Source organism: Thermobia domestica, chromosome 10 (genome assembly GCF_964235325.1).
Source record: "Thermobia domestica chromosome 10, izTheDome1.hap1.1, whole genome shotgun sequence".
Lineage (NCBI taxonomy): Eukaryota > Metazoa > Arthropoda > Insecta > Zygentoma > Lepismatidae > Thermobia > Thermobia domestica.
In genome coordinates, this window is record NC_137463.1 from 175,723,301 (window position 1) to 175,744,314 (window position 21,014).

Here is a 21,014-nt window from a genome sequence, read left to right on the forward strand (position 1 = left end):
ACTGTCTTAAATACAATATGTACCATGCATATTGATGTTAAAGAAAGATTTTGCAATGGCAGTTGTGGTGTGAAGTATATGATCGCGTTGAAATGGCAGCACGTTCTGGAGCACTATAGTGAACTAACGAAGAAAATCTTCGATACTGAGTGGATGCAGAATAGATTGAGCTGGAGGTGTACTTTTATCAGAACTTCGAATGGGTGCAGTAAACTCTGGGCGAGTAGGTTCTGCCGGGGGCTTTGCCTTGCAGCGGTAGCTGTATGTGGGGTGCATCTCACCACATGTGGTACATTTTGGGGGTTGTTGTTGATGTTGGCACAACCTGGTTTCATGTTAATTGCCACAATATCTGCATCGCGGTTGATTTGGACAGCTGTTTGTGAAATGAGAGTTGTAGGTCTGACATCTCTCGCACCGAAGAGGCACTGGACCAGGAGTTTTAGAAGGCTCTACACTATGAATTTTCTTATAAATAGGTGCGCCGTATGCCAGAAGATGATCGATAACCTGCTGGTTTTGGGATAAAACACGAATCACATATGTTGGCCCATTATTGTTTTTAATGCGCATGCATTTGTCAATGTTAATGGCCTCTTGAATAAGCTCTTCGCGCACTTCGTCGCCCGTAAACTCTGGAAGAACACCACGAATAACGACAGATAACATTGGCAATTTCTTAGGTGGTGGTGGTTGTTTAGGCCGAGAATCAGACTTTTTTTTTTTGTTAATTTTGCGTCTTTTCCGAAGATTTCATAAGATGCCTTATTACGTAAATAGGTTCCAAAATTTGGATCTTTTGATTTTATAATGTATCCATTTCTAGTGTGGACTATTTGTTCTACATTTGCACGAGGAACGTATTTAATGATCTGTCATGATATTTACGATATTTAATAAGATTATCTTTGGATGTGTGTACTTCGGGTCAAAGTCAGTTAGTAGAAAATTTTAAACGGGATCTGGAGTTATGCTGAGAGTTTCGGATAATGATTCTGAAGATGGCGATCCAGTGTCCATTGGTTGGACGCTAGAAGATAGAGATCTACCACAAAATCTCTTTGCAGACTTAGTTGACTCTAGATGGATGTCTCTCTTTTTAGATGTGCTTGCAACTGGTTGACTTTCCCAGGAAAAGTGTCGGGTGCGACTAGTAGTTCCAGTGGGTGCAGCTTGAGCACGCGAAGTGTTTGTAGTTGTAGAAAGAGAAACTGACAATCCTGTATGTCGACCAAGAATCGATTGTCCGTTAGTATTGCCAGAGTCCGCCATCAGAATGAAGTATCCTAGGGCCGAAGCCCAAACGAATGTGAAAATAAATGAGATTCAAAAAGCAAGTGGACTCCGAAAGTGAAAACTTCTGTCAAGCTGGCTTCTGCTGATACATATTAACTAACACAAGAGAGGTTAGACTCCTTGATTTAGTTCAGTTCGATAGATGATGAATTTGTCTACCTCTGTAAGCGTGTTATTTCAATACTAAGTCCATCACCTTCTTAGGGTATCAGAAGTATCTATTTACTGACAATGAGAGCGTATACTAGTTATTTTCTGCTATCCACTTTCTGTGGTATATTATCAAGTAACGAACAACGTAATTATATTTCCTGTAATCCTTCATACAAATAGTTATGTGAGCATATGCTTTTACATGAGCAGTTCTGTCATATGTTGTTTCTACTAGAACTATCTTTCTGCAAGCAACATTTGACATCTCGTGTGCTTTGGGATAAATCGTTTTTGCTGTAAAATGAAATAGTGTGCTCCTAGAAATCCTAACTCTAGTTACCGAATATACCAGATATACAGAACCTTTACAAAGAAAACACAAAATTGAAAAGCGATATAATCAGAATAAATTAATAATATTACAGATGTTGTTAGTGTTATGCTGTTTTACGACATATGCTGCAGATCATGTCTTGAGCAAATGTTCTAACTTATCACATACTAATGAATATTCGTGTTGTATGTTGTATTGCAGAAAGTAAATACGCACTCAACGACGTATTCGTCCGAGAGCGTTGATGGCTTACTTAATGCAAGCTCTATGAGTTCTTGAAATTAGAAATAAAAGAAAATTTATTTCATTGACGATTAATCGAAACAATGCTCTGTTCTACTGTGTGGGACTTTGTGAGAAATTAGCTATAGAGTTTTTCTTTGTGTGTGTGTGTGTGTGTGTGTGTGTGTGTGAATTAGGGTTGCGAACTGGCCAGTTTTTCACCGGCCTGGCCGGAAATATTGCTGTTATTTTGATTAAAACCGGTGAGCTGTACAAACTTCTTACTAGCCCATTTATGGCCGGTTTTCTCAAATTTGTATCTAGTTCGAAGCAATTTTAAAGAAGTGGCAGCTACTGGTAAATACAATAAAATGACCAATACCGATTTCAGTTTCTCATTTATAGCACAATGTATATATTAAGCTTATGACTAAATGTACTAAGGATATGCAGATTACAGGTGCTAATGCACTATTGTTCACGATAGTACATTTCCTTTCCATGAATGGTTCCGAACAGAGATACTTCATACTTAGACTTATAGGGAATTTTGGGAGGGGGGCATTTTTTTATTTTCCAGAGTTGGCAACCCAAGTGTGAATGTGGTCTGACGTTCAACTCCCGGCAGGGGTACTTGATTCGAAACCCAAGTTATGGCAGGGATTTAACTTTAAACAATAAACCTGTCTTACATACTTTAGGAAGGTGTGTGATAGGCTTCCAGCTTTAAGTAGGAGGGTGGTAAAAAGAGTGCTGAGCTCCAACAAATAAATCCATGTTTTCAGCTATACTTTACTTCAAAAGTACTGCACGTAAATGGTAATTTTTGCAATTTTTGAACAGGGACGTATGCAGGGATGGATCCTTGAAGTTTGGATCCCCAAAATCCCAACTTTTCTATAAATTTAGTCTAATTTTAGGGATGATTTTTACAAATTTTAATATAATTTACTCTGATGTTGAATTTGGGCCTCCGCGAAAAGCCTTTGGAACTTCCGAACTAAATTCCTGCATACGCGCCTGCTTGTAGGTAATAGAAGAATTTATTCTAATGTAGAAGACGTATGTCTAGCCTTATAAATCTACTTTTACAGAAGTCTTAACTCATAGTAATATTTGGAATTCTTCTTCTTCTTCTTCTTCTTCTTCTTCTTCTTCTTATTATTATTATTATTATTATTATTATAGTGGATTATGCTATTTCCCTTTCGTGGCCCCAAGTAGTTTAGTTGCTAACGCTCTCGCCTTTAGTGCGAGCGGTCCCGGATTCGATTTCCGGTGAGAGTACTCGGTCGAAAATTTTCAGACCAGCCGTCTTGAGTGAGGTTTTCCTGGGTTTTTCCTCATTCACACCAGGCATATGCCGGGATGGTACTTGACATACAGATTCCACGTCGCTTCCTTCCTTCCCCAATCTTTTCTTCTTTCCCTTTCCTTGGATAATGTGATCGACGAGGGACGTCATTCCTCATACGTGAGGGGCTAACGTGACCATAGATGCCGAAAGCCCAGAAATCTAATTCCTAATTCCTAATGCTATATCCTTTTCCATGAATCTAGGCTTGACGTAACGTATTCCAACAGGAGGACTAAGTAAGATAAAACTTTTCTTGTATTAGCCTTCATATTCATTGTATGGCAGTTTCTAGCAACTTTACATTGTCTACAAATACACAAACTGAATGAGACTATTTAGTTTATGTGATACAGCTTATGACATACACAAATCTTAAATGAATATGTATTAAAGATTAAAAAAAAAAAATAGATTATTAAAGTTCGGATAGCATAATATAGAGAAGCACAATGTTCAATTACGGAAACTCTTTATGATCGTACTCCCACACGCTAGGCGGATGATTCAACACCCTGACACTTTGACATTAATTCAATTTCAAAGAAACATTACGATTGAAGTGCTACCCCACAGAAGTAACAGAGAGTCAGAGGGTGTAGTTAGTTTGTTTTTGTGAAATATCAAACTTTTGCGTTTACTGTGTAGAACAAAACAATGACATCCTAACTCACGAAAATAAAAGATTTTTTTTTTTTTTTTTTTTTTAAAGGTAGAACTTCAATCACGTCTTTATAATACAACAATATCCTTTTCTATTTAAATGTAAATTAATGCACCCACCTTCCTTTATACATTTGATTAAAGAATAGCTGCTATTTGCTAAGAAGATATTTCGGTAAATATAGATGATAAACATACACAGTCTTTAAGGAATCGCATTTCTTGCGTCAACTACTATTAACAAAATTATCATTATAACTTCTCCGACTTTCTATGTTTGAAATACAGCGTAACTTCAACTATCAGAGCTCCAGTCATTCGAATCGGTATCACGAAATGATTTAGGATTTAGGCTTTAGATTTATGGGTTTTCGGCATCTATAGCTATGTTAACCCGTCACGTATAAGGGATGACGTCCCTTAGCGATCACATTATCCGAGGAAAGGGAAGGAAGAAAGAATTGGGAAAGGAAGGAAGCGGCCTGGGACCTGTATGTTAGCTACCATCCCGGCATTTGCATAGCTTTAACACTTTTTCGACTGAGTGTCCCCACCGGGAATCGAACTCAGGACCACTCACACCAAAGGCAAAAGCGTTAGCGACTACGCTACGCGGTTCCACCGTTATCAGGAGATTAAAGTAGATAAATAAAATAAAACAAAAAAACATTATTGAAATATGAACTGTATGTATTCATTTGTAAAAATATAATGCCTTTAAAATTCCTATTTAAATGTTAAAATTTAAGTCCAATTGAAATTTTCAGAGTGTATTACTTTAATGATAGTGTTTATCTTAATTAGGCTTACAAACTATGCCATGCTTGCGTAACTGTCGCAAGTTTCATGGCTATGTCCAAGGGCGCCCATCAGGAAGGGGGGAAACGTGGGGCGCTCGCCCCCCTAAGAGGAAATCGTACTTGGGAATATCGAAAGCCCAATAGAATTTTTACGTTAGTTATAGGAAAATTTGAAACTATATTTGAAACCTCGCTTATATTTGCCCCCCTTGGAAACCACAACATGGGCGCCCTTGGCTATGTCTCTCAGTCAGCATGTCGACAGATATGAGACCGAAAATGTTACGAGATATCGAGAAGAGATTTTTTTTTTTTTGCAATCGATCCAGCATCCCCAAAATAGGTTCCATGTCCTCCGTTAACTATCTATTCAAACTGGAAGTGGTGGAAATAAACTGTTTCCGGTTTAAACGTTGATCGTTACGGTAATAGATAGCGACAAGTCGTTTTTATTTTGCAATCATCTCAAGATTTTTAATTTTAATTTCTATTTATTTCTGGGCATTGGCAGCATCTACGATATTAAACCCGTCACGTATGAGAGACGTCGTTCCTCAGCGATACATTATTCGGAGAAGTGGGGAAGCGGGTTGGGATCTGTATGTTACATACCATTCCGGTATTAGTCTGGTGTGAATGAGGAAAACCCACGAAAAAACTCACTCAGGATGACTGGCCTAAAAAATTTAAACTTTTTGGACCGAGTGACATTAACAGGAATCGAACGTGGGACCACTAGCACCAAAGGCGAGAGCGTTAATAACTACGTTACGCGGAGCCGATAGCTTCTCAACAGAACATACTAATATCACCCGCAACACTGCCAAAACCGGAAGTGGTTGAAATTTACTAGTATGTCTAGCGTCAATATCTATTTCTATACAGCAGAAACAGTAAGAGATATAGAAAGGCGGTTTTTCAACACAGATTCAGCATCCCAATAATTAGTATTGTCTCAAGTTTCATCTATCTGTTCAAAAAAATGAAATCTTTGAGTTTTACGTCCCACGCTTATGCCGGTTAGGTTAAAGGTGATGATGAATGAAATAGTGGAATGAAGAAAGTGGGAGGAAATGGGAGAACCCCGAGAAAACCCACGCACACGGTGTTTGTCCACCACAAAGTTCACTTGGCGGGGGCTGAAATTGAATCCGGGACCCCAAGCACCAGAGGTGAACGCTCTACCACTGAGCCACCGCGGCCCCTCTCTATCTGTTAAAATCACAAGTGGTGAAATATCTACGACTTCTAATTTCATCACGGATGGCAAAACGGATAAAAGGGAGATAGATAGCGAAAAGCAGTTTATATATATATATATAACTTCAATACCGCAAGAATGTGTCATCATTGATTTTATTGCTTTATTGCAATCTAAGGTGATAGACATCAATTAGTATTTCCGGGTACAATATTAATCTCCAAAAACACAAAGACAGTAGGGTTATTCCATTATAAATCGTCGAACACTCCCCAGGTGACCATCTGGGATTTTGATGAAATTTGGCACACAAGCACCTACATCCATCGTAAGAAAGTCTGTAATGTTTTATTTTCCTGTCGCTAAAAGTTCCTGAGAAATCGACTAAGAAGTGAGGCAGTCCGCATCGTGACTTGCTGAATACGCTGATTTTTGTAAGTTTGCAATGAGCAAGAACTCGGTTACTAATTACGTTACATGGGTCAAACTTTTTCTGCAAAAGATATATACATCGTTGTAATGAAGTAATATGTTGAAAGCGGCATGATCCTTTTATATTCGGATATATAAAATGTCAAAATCAGCATTTTTTTACATCACCATTTATAAACCTCATTTTTTAACGTGTCACAGATTTCCTAGATAAAACAACAAATGCCTGTGTTTATGTGCAGTACCTTACTGGATAGTGAACTACATGCACCAGTAATGCAGAGCTGTTTACACTTGATTTACAGGATTTATGGGAGATTAAAGTTGGTATCATTGTGAAAAACAAACTTTTTTGCTTATTTTCACAGCCCTATTTAACTATGTTGACAGTTGAATATGAGTGTGATATTTTGGATGAACATTTCTACTTGAGTGACAAACAATTTATGTGAATTTCGAAACCCTGACGTATTTCCTTCCATTGTAAATCATCATCTTTGTCAACAGGTGTCGGTAGTCTTTTAGGTTGAGAACGGATATGGAAAATGGAAGTAAAGAAGTGCGTGTGCGCTAGGTGAAATCATTTACACTGATTGTGCACTTGACAGCATATATTCTAAAAGTGTAAGAAGAAACAATCAGCCATGGACAGAAATCAATTCTTACAAAATAGTACAGTTCTGTGGGTCAAAATTACAGTTCAGTATTAGTATTTGAATTTGAGCGTTCAAATAAATAAAGAAAAAAGATGCACACAAAGTGAAAAGGAACATAATAAACCTCTGGAATGGGTTACGTAACCAAATGATTCGTGCATGTTGTGAAACAAATGATTTCAAATTGTGGACACTTACATGAACTATCACTTCACAAAACAACTTATCTTTCTTTACTTTTTAAGACATGCTAATACTTTTTGGTAACTATTATCATCTAGTCTATATGTTGGTCCACTGCTACTTTGTAATAAAGGTACTTTCAGGGTACAGATAACATCATGGAATGGTATTCAGACTTCATCTTTTCGCAGTGGCCATGACAGCACAGAGGACTCAGCTGGTACCATGAAATTCACACGTACATCTTTATTTTCACATGACACTTCGTTGACCATACCAACGTACCACCTACTGTAATGGTCTTCAAGTTTGTGTATTGCTTTTTTATGCATTCCCTTTCCTTCGAGATATCTTCAGCAGATACATAAAAATAGTGTATACCTTTGATGTTGCTCTCAGCCCATTCGTACATCCCTTGTGCAGTAACAATTGGTGTTGTATGGTGACTGAAGGCTGGCTCTGGCTGTTAATCTTTTTGTAAGTTGCTCTTACACCATCACATTGGCTTTTGCCGTGGGATGTTGCAAAATAGTGTCATTCTGCTTTGCTTCCGAAGACAGTTTCGTGCTGACATACATTGTAAATGTTCTTGTAAATTTTATGTTGTGATCCAGCACCATCACTGAAGTAAATTATCTTATCAATCTGCCTATCTTGAAGGATTTGTGTCAGGTGTGTCATGAAATGCCTTAGGAATATACAGACAGTAGTAGCATTATGCTGCAAACTGTCTGATATGCAACATAAATTGATACATTGTAGGGTTCCACTATCATTATAGTGCACCACGAAAGGATGCACAGTTGCCTGGGATTTCTCCCAATGGTACCGCTGAACCTCGCCCTGTATAACGAATGTGTAATTTTCGGCAAAATCCAGTAAAACAATTAGCTCTGCTTTCGGAAGTGAAGTTTTTATGTTACTCAGGTATGCAGCTTGAGCCTTGGCTATGTAATGGTGATGTCGAAGACTATCAATTCTTTGAGCCAATGTGTCACAAAACTCATTCACAGAGAGTTGTAGGATTTGTAATGTCAACCGGTCTGTGTGAACCCAGTTTTTAAATTTAACACAGTCATCATTTCAAGTAAGTAATCATCAAAACGGTTTACTAGATAATCTTGCACAGCCTCCTTCCTTCCACAATTGTCACAGTAATGTAACATACACTGTCTGTTCGTTGCATCACACACTGCAAAGTTTAGCAGTGTCCTGTAGTTGTGTTCTGATCCAGGAAGAGCATCGACCATCAGTTTCATGTTTTGGTGATACTGACACACACATACTGAATGAGTGCCTTTTGCCCCAACTGTAATGCACCACTTCGGCCTTAAGGTACAAAATTTTGCAAATTCAACATATATTTCATGTATATTCATTAGTAGTAATCTTTTTTGAATTTGAACTTTACATTCATCTGTATGCACATACATACACTCTTTCATTCCATTTATATTTTCATTTAAATCACTGAATCCACTTCTTAATTTAAGCAAGTGAAAATCTGGCTCTTCAAGGTCTTTCAGTTTCTTCAATTCTGATTTCCTGCAGAATGATAATTTGTGGCACTTGTCACCATTCCTAACACCTAAACTATAAGGTTCCAGTTCTCTGATTGGTTCACAAATGCAAATGGTTACTTCAGTGAATTCCATCTAGTGGCCAGGTATAAGAAGTATGTAATGAATCATTCTCTAGCAATACCATCTGTTGAGAATCTCTCTAATTACTCCCATTCTCCATATCCGTTCTAAACCTGAAAGACTACCGACACCTGTTGACAAAGGCGATGATTTACAATGAAAGGAAATACGTCAGGGTTTTAAAATTCACATAAGTTTTTTGTTACGTAAGTAGAAATGCTCATCCAAAATATCACACTCATATTCAACTGTCAACATAGTTAAATAGGGCTGTGAAAATAAGCAAAAAGTTTGTTTTTTCACAATGATACCAACTTTAATCTCCCATAAATCCTGTAAATCAAGTGTAAACAGCTCTGCATTACTGGTGCATGTAGTTCACTATCCAGTAAGGTACTGCACATAAACACAGGCATTTGTTGTTTTATGTAGGAAATCTGTGACACGTTAAAAAATGAGGTTTATAAACGGTGATGTAAAAAATGCTGATTTTGACATTTTATATATCCGAATATAAAAGGATCATGCCGCTTTCAACATATTACTTCATTACAACGATGTACATATCTTTCGCAGACAAAGTTTGACCCATGTAACGTAATTAGTAACCGAGTTCTTGCTCATTAAAAACTTACAAAAATCAGCGTATTCAGCAAGTCACGATGCGGACTGCCTCACTTCTAAGCCAATTTCTCAGAAACTTGTTAGAAACAGGAAAATAAAAACTTACTGGCTTTCTTACAAGGGATGTAGGTACCTGTGTGTCAAATTTCATCAAAATCCCAAATGGTCGACTGGGTTTTTTTTTCTAATGTCGATGATTATATATGGACTGACCCAGTAAGATACAGCGAGTAATGGCTTTTTGATGTGGATTCAACATCCAAAGAACAGAATTTATCTTTGATCTTATTTTTCTATTGCAACCAGTACTTATGCATGTACTTCTTCAAGTTTGAACATTGTATTCGCATAGTTTGGAAGTCAACCGTAGTTTCACACTGTGAAACGAAACTCATGTATTGTTTATAGTATTTCTGCACATCTGGATTGCGTCCAGAACTCATTATTCTGGATAAATCGAGGTTCCATTTGTGGACGAAACTTTGTGATCAGTGGACTAGTTGTAATTGATTATGCAAGTATGTACAGGTAGGTTAGTCACGCATCGCACAAAGGGAAAAATCACAAGTGACGTAGACGCTCAGCTACTCATGTACGAACATCCCGATTAGAATAGCATCCCGCGCACAAACGCCGATGGTTCCTGTCGGTTTGACGTCATGATGCACGACGTTTCACTGCATTCACAAACGGCCAATCGACAAACTTTCGCGTTCCGAGATGTTCCCGCGACGTCAGGTATATTTTTAGCTTACTACCACCATACCACGACTTCTGGCGTGTATGTCATGTTAGAAGACTAGTTATATTAGCCCTTTGGGGATTTTATGGTACAATTTTGTACCATATGGGTGGTTCATGGTACATTGCGTTATAACTCTCCTATTTGAGCTTTTTCGTCCGATTTTTTTTTTGTTTTGTTTTTCAAGTCCAGAGGCATTGTAGAAGACATTACGTATGGTTTCACACCTTCCTGCGTCCAGACATAGGACGTGATGACGTCATAAGTCTAAAATATATTTTTTCATTTATTAAGCCTATGTTCAATATTTTTTGGCGCGCTTATTTTTGCACGTAGAAGATTGAAATTTTGCAGAAACATTCAGTCCACCGAGTAGTATTTACCAGATTTTTTTTCAGATTTGTGATTTAAAACAAGGGGAGAAGCAGAGGGTCAAAGGATTGAAAAAAGGGATATTTTTACCCCCAAAATCACTTTTTTCGGGATTTTCCCACCTTATATACATGATGGAGACACGTGAGTCATATCGTCTGAAAGACAATTTTATTCTGAAGAGAATGATGTGCGAAACATGACCCTAGGTTAATTAGGGATGTCTCAGGGAATTTTAAAAAAAATCCCTCTGTATACGGGAATATGGTACATTGTCGGTATATATATATTTTTGGCGGGCTTACTTTTGTACTTAGAAGATTGAAATTGTGCACAAAAATTCAGCCTACCTAGTACCATTTATCAGATTTTTTCAGATCTCTGCGTTAAAACAGGGGGGTTCCAGAGGGGCTAAAAGTAGAAAAACGGCATATTTAGACCCAAAAAATCCCTTTCTTCGGGATTTTCCCGCCTTATATACATGATGAAGACACGTGACTCAAACCGTCTGAAAGACAATTTTATTCTGAAGAGAATGATGTGCGAAACACGACCCTAGGGTAATTAGGGATGTGTTAGGGAATTTTTATCAAAATGTACTTCTGTATAGGGAAATATGGGGCAATGTCGGTATATATATTTTATGGCGGGCTTATTTTTGCACCTAGAAGATTGAAATTGTGCACAAACATACAGTCCACCGAGTAGTATTTAACAGATTTTTTTTTTTCAGATTTATGTATTAAGACAGGGGGGGTCCAGAGAGGCTAAAAGTTGAAATAAGGGATATTTAAACCAAAAAATCCTTTTTTTCGGAAATTTCCCGCCTTAGATACATGATGGAGACATGTGAATGGTACCGCCTAAAAGGCAGTTCTGTTCTGAAGAGAATTATGGGCGAAACATGACCCTAGGGTAATTCAGGATGTCTCAGGAAATTTTTTCCCTGAGATCATAGTGTTTTGTGGTAATTTGGGGCATTGTGGGAATTCTTGATAAAATTTTTCCCGCCCTTACTATTCAAGATAGAAACTTGAAATTTGGCACACACATTCAGTATACCAAGTACTATTTATCAGATTTTTTTCAGATGGCTACGTTCACACAGGGCCGCTCCAGGAGGGGGCAAAGTGCGAGAAAAAAATTTTCCCTCCGAAATTTTCCCTTTGACATCATTTTTCCCGCTCCTGGTATATGGTATGAGCATGCAAGTGGTACCATTTGAAAGCCAGCTCTGCTCTATTCTGAAGAGAATGAGTTATGAACCATGATCCTAGGATAAATAGTGACGATGCAGTAGCTGCTTGACTGAAAGTCTAAAAAATAGCCCAAAAAGCCGGAATCCGGAAAGGGTTAGGAATAGTCTACTACTAAATAGTGTAGTTTTTCTTTTACTTATACAATACATAAATCAACTGTTGCAACAGAATATGACCGATCAATTACACAATAAAATTTCTGTGCACAGGACCCCAGGAAATGGATTCGATGTGCTTTGTTACACAGAGTTCAAATTTCGAAACCCCAGGACGATCGATCTTGTCAATTTTCTTTTATGAGCGAAAAACTTTAGCGATTTTAGATAGGGAAGATTTTAGACATAGTCAATTGTCTTCAGGTTTTGAAATTTGGATTCTAAGTAACAAATACATCGAATCCATACCCTGGGACCCGTTGAACATAACTTTTATTTGTGTGTGTATGTGTGTGTGTGTGTGTGGCTGTGTTATTATTTACAATGAACGACGTGCTTTTTACCGGCATAAAAAATTGTTTCTCCCGTTTTAATCGAAAACTACGAATGAGAAATTCCTTCGAGCATGTAATTTTATTCAGCGTTACGTAATTTATTTATTGAAATATATTTATTTTGTTATACGCTAATGATATTGTTGAATTTAGCATACACACAAATTTATTCCGAAATGAGAGCACATTCCACATTGAAAACTGGAAAATGTAGCCTTTTCAAAACATCTTTATTTTACGGATGTAATTATTTTTCTTAATATTATATTTCTTAATAATTTAATATCTTATTATAAAAAAGATAGAAGTTAATAAAGCAGGTTAGGAGGACACATACTTTCATATACATGTATAACGGAGGGAAAAGATCAAACGAAAGGAAATGATAATATAATAAATAAGAAACATCTTGTGATTTGGACAGAAACATGATTTACTCAACACGACGGCACTTTTGAAACGCACCGACGGTGTTTTTCTTTTACATAAGAAAATCTTTTCTTTTTTGTGGAGCTACAAATCGTAAATCAACTATAAAGACAGATGATTTACTACTCCACTCCCTGTTGGAGAATTTTCCCACCGATGGGAAGTGTGCGGTGATTTTTCTCTTTCAAAACAAAACTTGTCGCACACAAAGAAAAAGTGAGTATTAATAATGGTATCTGACTTTATCAAAACAGTAATAATTACAAAACAAACAACAAGACAATAGACAAGCAAATTACAATTATTTCAACGAATTAAAAAACAATTGTGACCTATTGACACGCAAATGTGCCACTACACTCAAAAACCTCTACCTTTGACATCTAGTGTCTGTTCGAAAAGTGTTCAATTTTTAAAGGTGTCCAAGGATTTCAGCTTACGTAATAGGTATACTTTTCTACATATAAACATTTATCCGTAATCTAAACTTAACAATTTGACTGCCAAGGCTATCTATATGAACACCCTTCACCTCTACTATGTTTGTTATAGCAGCAATGCAAAAATCTGAGATTTTTCATATGCTAAGATTTATCCCTATGCACAATTAGTTTGAAATCGGTATTGTAGAATATTATTTTTTGATAGAAATATATACCTTATGTTAGATGTGTTTGTATTTGACACACATTCTCGTCAAGGATCATTTACAAATTCTACGACCAGGGAATCCACTAGGAAACTTCATGTACAGTATATTACGAAAAAATATTCAATCTTTAGATGCCAACGGTATCCAATTGGGTAACCTGGTCAATTGTCGATTCTTCTTTGATACCCAGACAACTAAACCAAAGAATAAAACCTTTATCGTTTCCATATTATCAAAGCAATAGTTTAATGCAACAGGGTATCCGAACTGCTACCGCTATCAGCTCCATATTTTCGAGGAGAATCCATTTGCATACCTTCGCGATGCAAATTTCAGGAGCTTATTTTCAAGAGAACATTTTGTTGTTGTTGTTGCGAAAATCAGTCTTAATTGGTTTCTGAATCTTTGGGATGAAATGTTCCACACTGACTAATTTTACAGTAGAAATGAAAGAACAAGGTGGACATATTCCCTTTAGATTGGAATGACTAGCTTTACAATGTGATTTCTACCAAAATCCTTCCCGTTGTTGACATAATTCGAAAGAACTCATCCCAAAGATTCAAAAACCATTAAAGATGAATTTAAAAACAATAAAAGAAAGAAATATTTCCTTTTGAAAATAATGGGACACTGTGACTCAGTGGTAGAGCGCTTAGCTCTCGTGCGTGGAGTCCCTGGCTCGATCCTCACCCAATTAAGTTTGTGGTGGACAACATTGTGTCTTTGGCTTTTCTCGGGGAATTCTCGTTTCTTCCCATATTCTCATTCTACCAATTATTTCACTATAATTCACTTTCTTTAATCATGGTCTCCCTTAGTCCAAAGGACATACCGGTAGTCGTGGGCGTTAAATTGGAAAAAAAAGAAGAAAGAAAATAATTTTAAAAATAAGTTTCTCATTTGCATGCTGATATGTCATAGGCTCGGAAAAGAAAAGCATACCCAACAATGTCCTAAAATGTGTTTTGTAAAATTGTATCTGTAGCTGAAGAAGCTCCATTAATTCCGCTCAGTTAACACCAGTACTACAAATATCTATAAAATATCTAAATACGAAAATATTTCCATATTTAGGTATTTTGTAGATACTTGTAATATTAATTAAGCAGAACTTAAAAGCAAATCAATTTTATGATAATATATTGAACAATTAATATTCTTAATTTTAGCCTTAAAATAGACGTACAATGCAACTGTCATTGTATTAGGTTGGTGCGAATGAAATATACTTACAAATTTGTAAACGCATAGAAAATGAGAGCTTTAATACCTAGTGAACCAAAATAGACGCCGTCTGCAACTACATGCTTTTGCCAACGATTGGGTTAGGTAGCGAAATAAGTCTGGAATCTGCGATGCGAAAAAGTCTTCAAACACACGTTTCACCGCCTGATCATCGGAGAAAGTGTTCCCTCCCAAGACGTGCTCAAGATGCTGAAAGGGATAGTACACTCTGTAAAGAAAAAATAGCGACACGTGCTCGGATATGGTTTTCACAACATACATTAATCAACATGAGTTTTTACATGAATTGCTGATAATGTTACAATGCATATTCTTAAAAAGCAGTTCATTCTTAATACTTCAGGTTTTTTTTATATGCATATAATGAATTTATATGCATATATTAGTAACTATGTGTGTTTTCAGCAAAAACGGCTGTGGAAAGAATTATACATAAAAGTATGAAAGATCAACAATAATAGCACAAAACAAAAAAATGTAATTTCTTAAGAGTAAGATATATTGTGTACGAACTTTGAGAGGTACAATACATCAAACTAGATTTCGTATGTGGACCATGGGCTTTAGGAAGTGCGGAGAATCGTCGAGGCCTTTTGGTGACAAGGCTATTGCAAAATGTAACCTTGATTTCATGGAATCACTCCTGGATTATCCATTCCGTGAGTTTGATTCTATCCGAGATAGTTGTCTATTGAGTCTTTTGCTCATATTCACCCAAACTTTACAATTGGATTCATGTCAGGTGAGTTTGGAGGCCACATGAGTCTTTGAATAGTCATATTCTTGCACCACGTATTAACGATTTTCGCTCGGTGACATTAAGCATTAACGTCCTGGAAAACAAAGGAGTCCATATTTCCTTGAGAAAAGTTATCTTTAGCTGTTTTAAGAATTTTACGTACCAGAATTTGAAGACGTTTCTGTGCATCAAATGACTCTTCACATATATTCATTGTTCTGACGTCTTTGGCGGTAAAGCAAGCCCATACCATCACTCTGTAACTGAATATTTGCATCTCTTAAACAAAATTCGTATCAAGTTCTTCTCTCATTCATATCCACAACTTCACACCACTATTGTTTCCCACTATTCTAAACTTTTTCCAACGGAGAAAACAACATGGTTCCAGTTGTCATAAGTCCAAGTAGCATATCGCCTCACAAACCTACTTGTTGAAGTCTTCTGTGTTGTTGTCAGTTTCGACTTTCCAGGCGTTTTTTTTTTCTCTTTCTTCGTAATATCCTTTTCATACAGTTAAGACAATACAGTCATACGAGTAACTGCAGTTCCATGGTCATCTCAAATTATAGAAACGATTTTTGGGGAAGTCGTTCGTTAATTCTGCAGTGCTATTGATTTTATTTGGCGATCTGCTCTGGGTGATGCTTTGTTTTTCTATCACACTGTTGACGAAGGGATGATTTCTTATACTGTTTTTGCTTGTGAATTGTTCTTTCTGCCGTCGAATGGTGGATTTTGAGTATTTCAGTCATCTCCCTTAAAGATGTAACTTAGCTGTGCAAAGCAAGAATTATGTCTTGTTCACGTGGCGACAAGTCACATTTCTTACCCATCGTACTTGTTTACAGTCCACATGTAGCAACAATTTCATACAAAAACAACACTTCACAACAACAATATTGCCACTTGACACTGTTCAAACAATGACAAAGCAGAGAACAATCACAAAATGCTAATTACCTAGGCCTACACATCACAAATACAATGCAGAATTCTCACTCCAATAACATACGAGACGCTCTCAGGTGCCATCTGGAGAGAATATTACTGATACATAAATAATTAGTAAGCGAAGTTGTACACCATAGGTGTCACAGATAATGCAAATGGACTATCACACTCATAATTTCCTTCTATTCCTCTTCTAGCCGGGTGTAACTATGGTTTTCTGTGTAAGTTACGTTGAGAATTGAGGTGTCGCTATTTTTTCTTTACAGAGTGTATTCGGTCGGGACGTCAGAAGATTGCGATGGTTGAGGAAGGATTTCATACTGTAAGTCATGGAGAGCCTGCAACGTCCCTTGAGCGATATTGTACTGTACATGAATACACAAATCTTTGGAACAATTATGGATACTTACGGCTAAAGTTACTTGTATTTCATGGAGTTCAGTACTATAATGATCCTCACTCTAGTAGCAGAAACAACTTGCAAACTCTTTTTGTGAGCTTGAATTTCAAGTCACCCAAACTTGTATCCAGCTTGGTTGGGAAATGTGCAAGCATGCCGCAATTTGGATTTCAGTAACGAAGTTACATGGGGTCAACCTTATACTCAGTGTTCCATTCAAGCTTGACGCATGGCTCAGTGGTAGAGCGTTCACCTCTGGTGCTAGGGGTCCCGGGTTCGATCCCAGCCCCCGCCAAGTGAACTTTGTGGTGGACAAACACCGTGTGCGTGGGTTTTCTCGGGGTTCTCCCGTTTCCTTACACTTTCTTCATTCCACCATTTCTTTCATTACTCATCATCACCGTCTCCTTTAGCCTAACCGGCATAACCGTGGGACGTAAAACTCAAAGATTTCATTTCATTTCATTTCAAGCTTGACGCAAGCGTTCTACAAGTCAAGTGAAGTTAATATCCAATGAACGGCCAGTGAAGCTATAACGCTCTGCGAAGGGCCTGAAGCATCGCTTGCAAGTACAACAAAAGCCAGATTAAATTGTATGAAAGCATGCGTTTCAAGTGCAAGCATAGAAAGCCAAAAGACAAGCACGTGCCAACTGGCCGAAAGCTTTCATGCAGTGATAGTTTCACCTCGACAGAGAAAGAGATTATGGATCAATCTCACCACAGATCACCACACCAGCAACAATATCTAAGGTTTTGGAAACCGTCCTAAACTTTGATCACGATTCAACCATAATCATGAGGGTTTACGATTGTCGTAACAGATCCATTTTTCATCTGATGTGGCAATCCGATGTGGAGAAGTTTCCCTAGTATTCCTTACGCTCAAGGTTGACACACACATAGTGTGTGTTTCGATGCCGTGCTTCATCTGTGTAGTGGTCCACGAAGTTTCTTTTCAGATTTTGGCATTGAAAAATTCACACATGATGTGCTGTGCTTGTACCGTTTCCATGCTCTGCTCAGAAGGCTGCTTTGAAGAGAAACCAGCCTGGTTGTGGCTCGTCGGCGCTATCCTTTGGCTTTTTTCGGAGCACTCGTAGCGACACAGAGCACACGAACAAGGTCTTTCTCCTTGCAATCTATCTTCCATGCTGTATAAAACTGCAGCGGCACAGCACGGCACGACATGGTATGTGTAAGTGGTCGTGGCTCTTGCACACGGCAGGACCATGACAGGGGAACGGTAATTACGGCACCTTATGTGTAAATCAGCTTTCAGGGTACTTTGCACGTCCAGATGGAGATTCTTGTTGTCCAGTGGCAACTCAAGCTGTACCCTTTTGTCCAACTTTCTCACCTTATCGATTGCCTGCAGCCGTCAATCGAGAGTGGTATGATGTATATTTAACATTCTGCAATATCACGAAAACTTTTTTTTATTATTATTATTTTTGAGGATACGTTTCCACGGTATTCTTGAGAAGCATATCCGAACATGATTTTGGTCGGTGCCCACGAGTTTCATTTTGCAATGCTGTGTTACCGGAACGAAATACAAGAAACCAATAGCAAATGGCGTGTTTATTAGACATTCCTTGCCCAAATGCACTGTTAATGTTTTTTTTTTCACTTACTGTACAGAATGTCCACTTTGAATTTGTAAAGAAAAATCACTCAATTGTCGGCTCTCCGTGTTGCACTTTCAAACGATCCTGCTCTACAATGCACTGCCTCCTGATTGCCGGAATACCCAGCCTGTTTGCAAGATGTGCACAGTTTGTCAGTGCCGTGCCGTGGAAAATCCGCGCCAGGGGCGAAAGTATACGACGGCGCCCCGTAGATGAGTGAGGTCGACAGACCAGCCATGAAGCGCCACCATGGTTGGCGCGAAGCATAAGGAAATTTTAAAAAATAAAGCCTGCTTTTCCTTGATTTTGAGCACTTTTTATTACTTTTCCCCTTCCCTTTTATATATGTGCACATGCATTTTCCTAACCTGAGTAACATTTTCCTCTCTGTTTTCTCTACCTTCTTTTCTTTTCTTTTTCGTTCCGAATTTTTTCGCCCCTTACTTGGGTGCCCGAGGCCGTAGCCCCGCTCGCCCTCCACACGGCACGGCACTGCAGTTTGTAATGCTAAACGTGAGGCCTTAAGAGTCTTCATCCAGGCGAAATTAAAATACCGCTAATTTTACAGTAATTATGTGATATCTTAAAATAGATAAAAGATAATCGAAATGTGGAAGAAGAGCGCCCTAGACAATATTATTTTACATGAGAAACCGTTATCACGACTCACTTATCTGCTTTCGATTTCGAGCCATTTTGAAAATCGGCATTTATTTTCGCGTTTCTAAACAGCTGAAAACGGAAAGCCACTAGGTGACTTGTGATAACGGTACCTCACGCAAAATAATATTGTCTAGGGCGCTCTTGTTCCTTATTTCAATTATCTTTTATCTATCTGAAGATATCACATAATTACTGTAAAATTAGCGGTATTTTAATTTCGGCGGGATGAAGACTCTTAATAAATTCTTGTGTGTTGTGTTGCTTAGGCAAGTTTTCCACCAGACATCAGAGCGGACATTTCATTAGCACAAAAAAAAAAAAAAAAAAAAAAAAAAACCTGCTTTGAACCACACTTCTTCAGTCAAAGTTGTTGAAATGCTATGGATAAATTATTGAAACAAATGTATTTATAATATTTATGACTATACAACAGTGAAATGTTATGAAGTGGTAATAAAAACAGAACATTAGATCACCTTGTGTTGAGTTTCATTATAAACACAAAGGGATGATTATATAGCGGTTAGTTAGGACTTTTGCTTTCCCCTTGAGTCCTGCTGTTCATAGACTGTATCGATGCACCTAAAACTTGCGAAGTCACTCTCACAATCATTAATCTTCTTCCCTATTAGTGATGCTTGAAAGCTTAAAAAAAAAAAAAAAAAAGCATATACACCATATATATATCTATAAACGGGGAAGCAGACGGGTAGCATCAAGCTGTTGTCGCTTCCTCATGAGTGATCACCCGTCAACGGTTCTGAATAGCTTTACGAATTTCTTTTTTCGAACTGGTAATGTATGTGGCCACTATTATTTTTGATGTGGTTTTCTGAATATATGTATGCTTTTCTCTGCACACTTTTTATTTCGTGATATTAAATAACCTTGATACGTTTCGCAGTAAGTTTAGAAAAATCAATAGTTGTTTTACACCAGATATGGGAGATAGGCCAGACCTAATTGTGTGAACTTCTTGTAAAATTACATTAAGTCGCAGGCAAATGAATTATCGTTAATAGTAACGTTGTAAAATGCGATCAGCGTAATATTGGTTTTAAAATAAACAATGATTTATTGTTATTATTATTTATCATTATTTAAATATCTATTGTTATACGAGAGAGAGTCAAATGAAATTCTTAAAAGTCGGTCATCGACGAATGGCAACAGAACGGAAGGGCTATCTAAAATGATAGCATTACAGATAATTTGCTCCAAAGAAGAGCAATTAGTAGTAGAACTGATACAATGTTGAAGCTTCCTAATTCATTAGTATCCTTGGTTGCCCAGGAGAACCATATTTGATTATAAGCTTACATTTAGTGAACATATAACTACTGTTACCAAGAAAAAAAAAACTATGCACAAGTAGCCCGGTAGCCAGCTCACAATTGTAGGGGAGCCCGGCTGAAGTTAGGGGGTGCCCATACAACATATTATAGTTCATTACCATATTATAGTTCATTTGCAAGCCTACCGTAAAAATTTTAGGGGGGAAGCAAAGATTTAGTGCCCCCCTAGACCCCCTGGATACGGGCCTGTGCATAAGTTAGGAATGTTGCATATATTTAGAGAATTTCAAAATTTGAATGCATTAGACAATTATTACAAGGTCTTGATTTCTCCTGTAGTGGAATATTCATCTATTTGGTCTATGGTATGTCCCACACATTTTTCCAAGCTAAACACTGTTTTCTACTTTTTTTCTTTCTTTCTTTTTTTTTTTTAAAGCCATTGTTAATCATAGGGTTACAGAGTTACGTCGAGCCAGTAACGGCACGAAAACACTCAATATACCGTCAAACAGTACTCGTCGCGCAAAAATGTTCATATTTTGTTTCTTTATAAAATAGCAAATGTAAAATTAAATT

At 37.5% G+C, this 21,014-nt stretch overlaps 1 long non-coding RNA gene across 3 annotated transcripts in view; it reads left to right on the plus strand.

Moving 5' to 3' along the window:
* LOC145662854 (uncharacterized) overlaps positions 1-21,014 on the plus strand; it is a 170,473-nt gene that overhangs the window by 101,101 nt on the left and 48,358 nt on the right. The gene's annotated exons all lie outside the window — the stretch shown is intronic.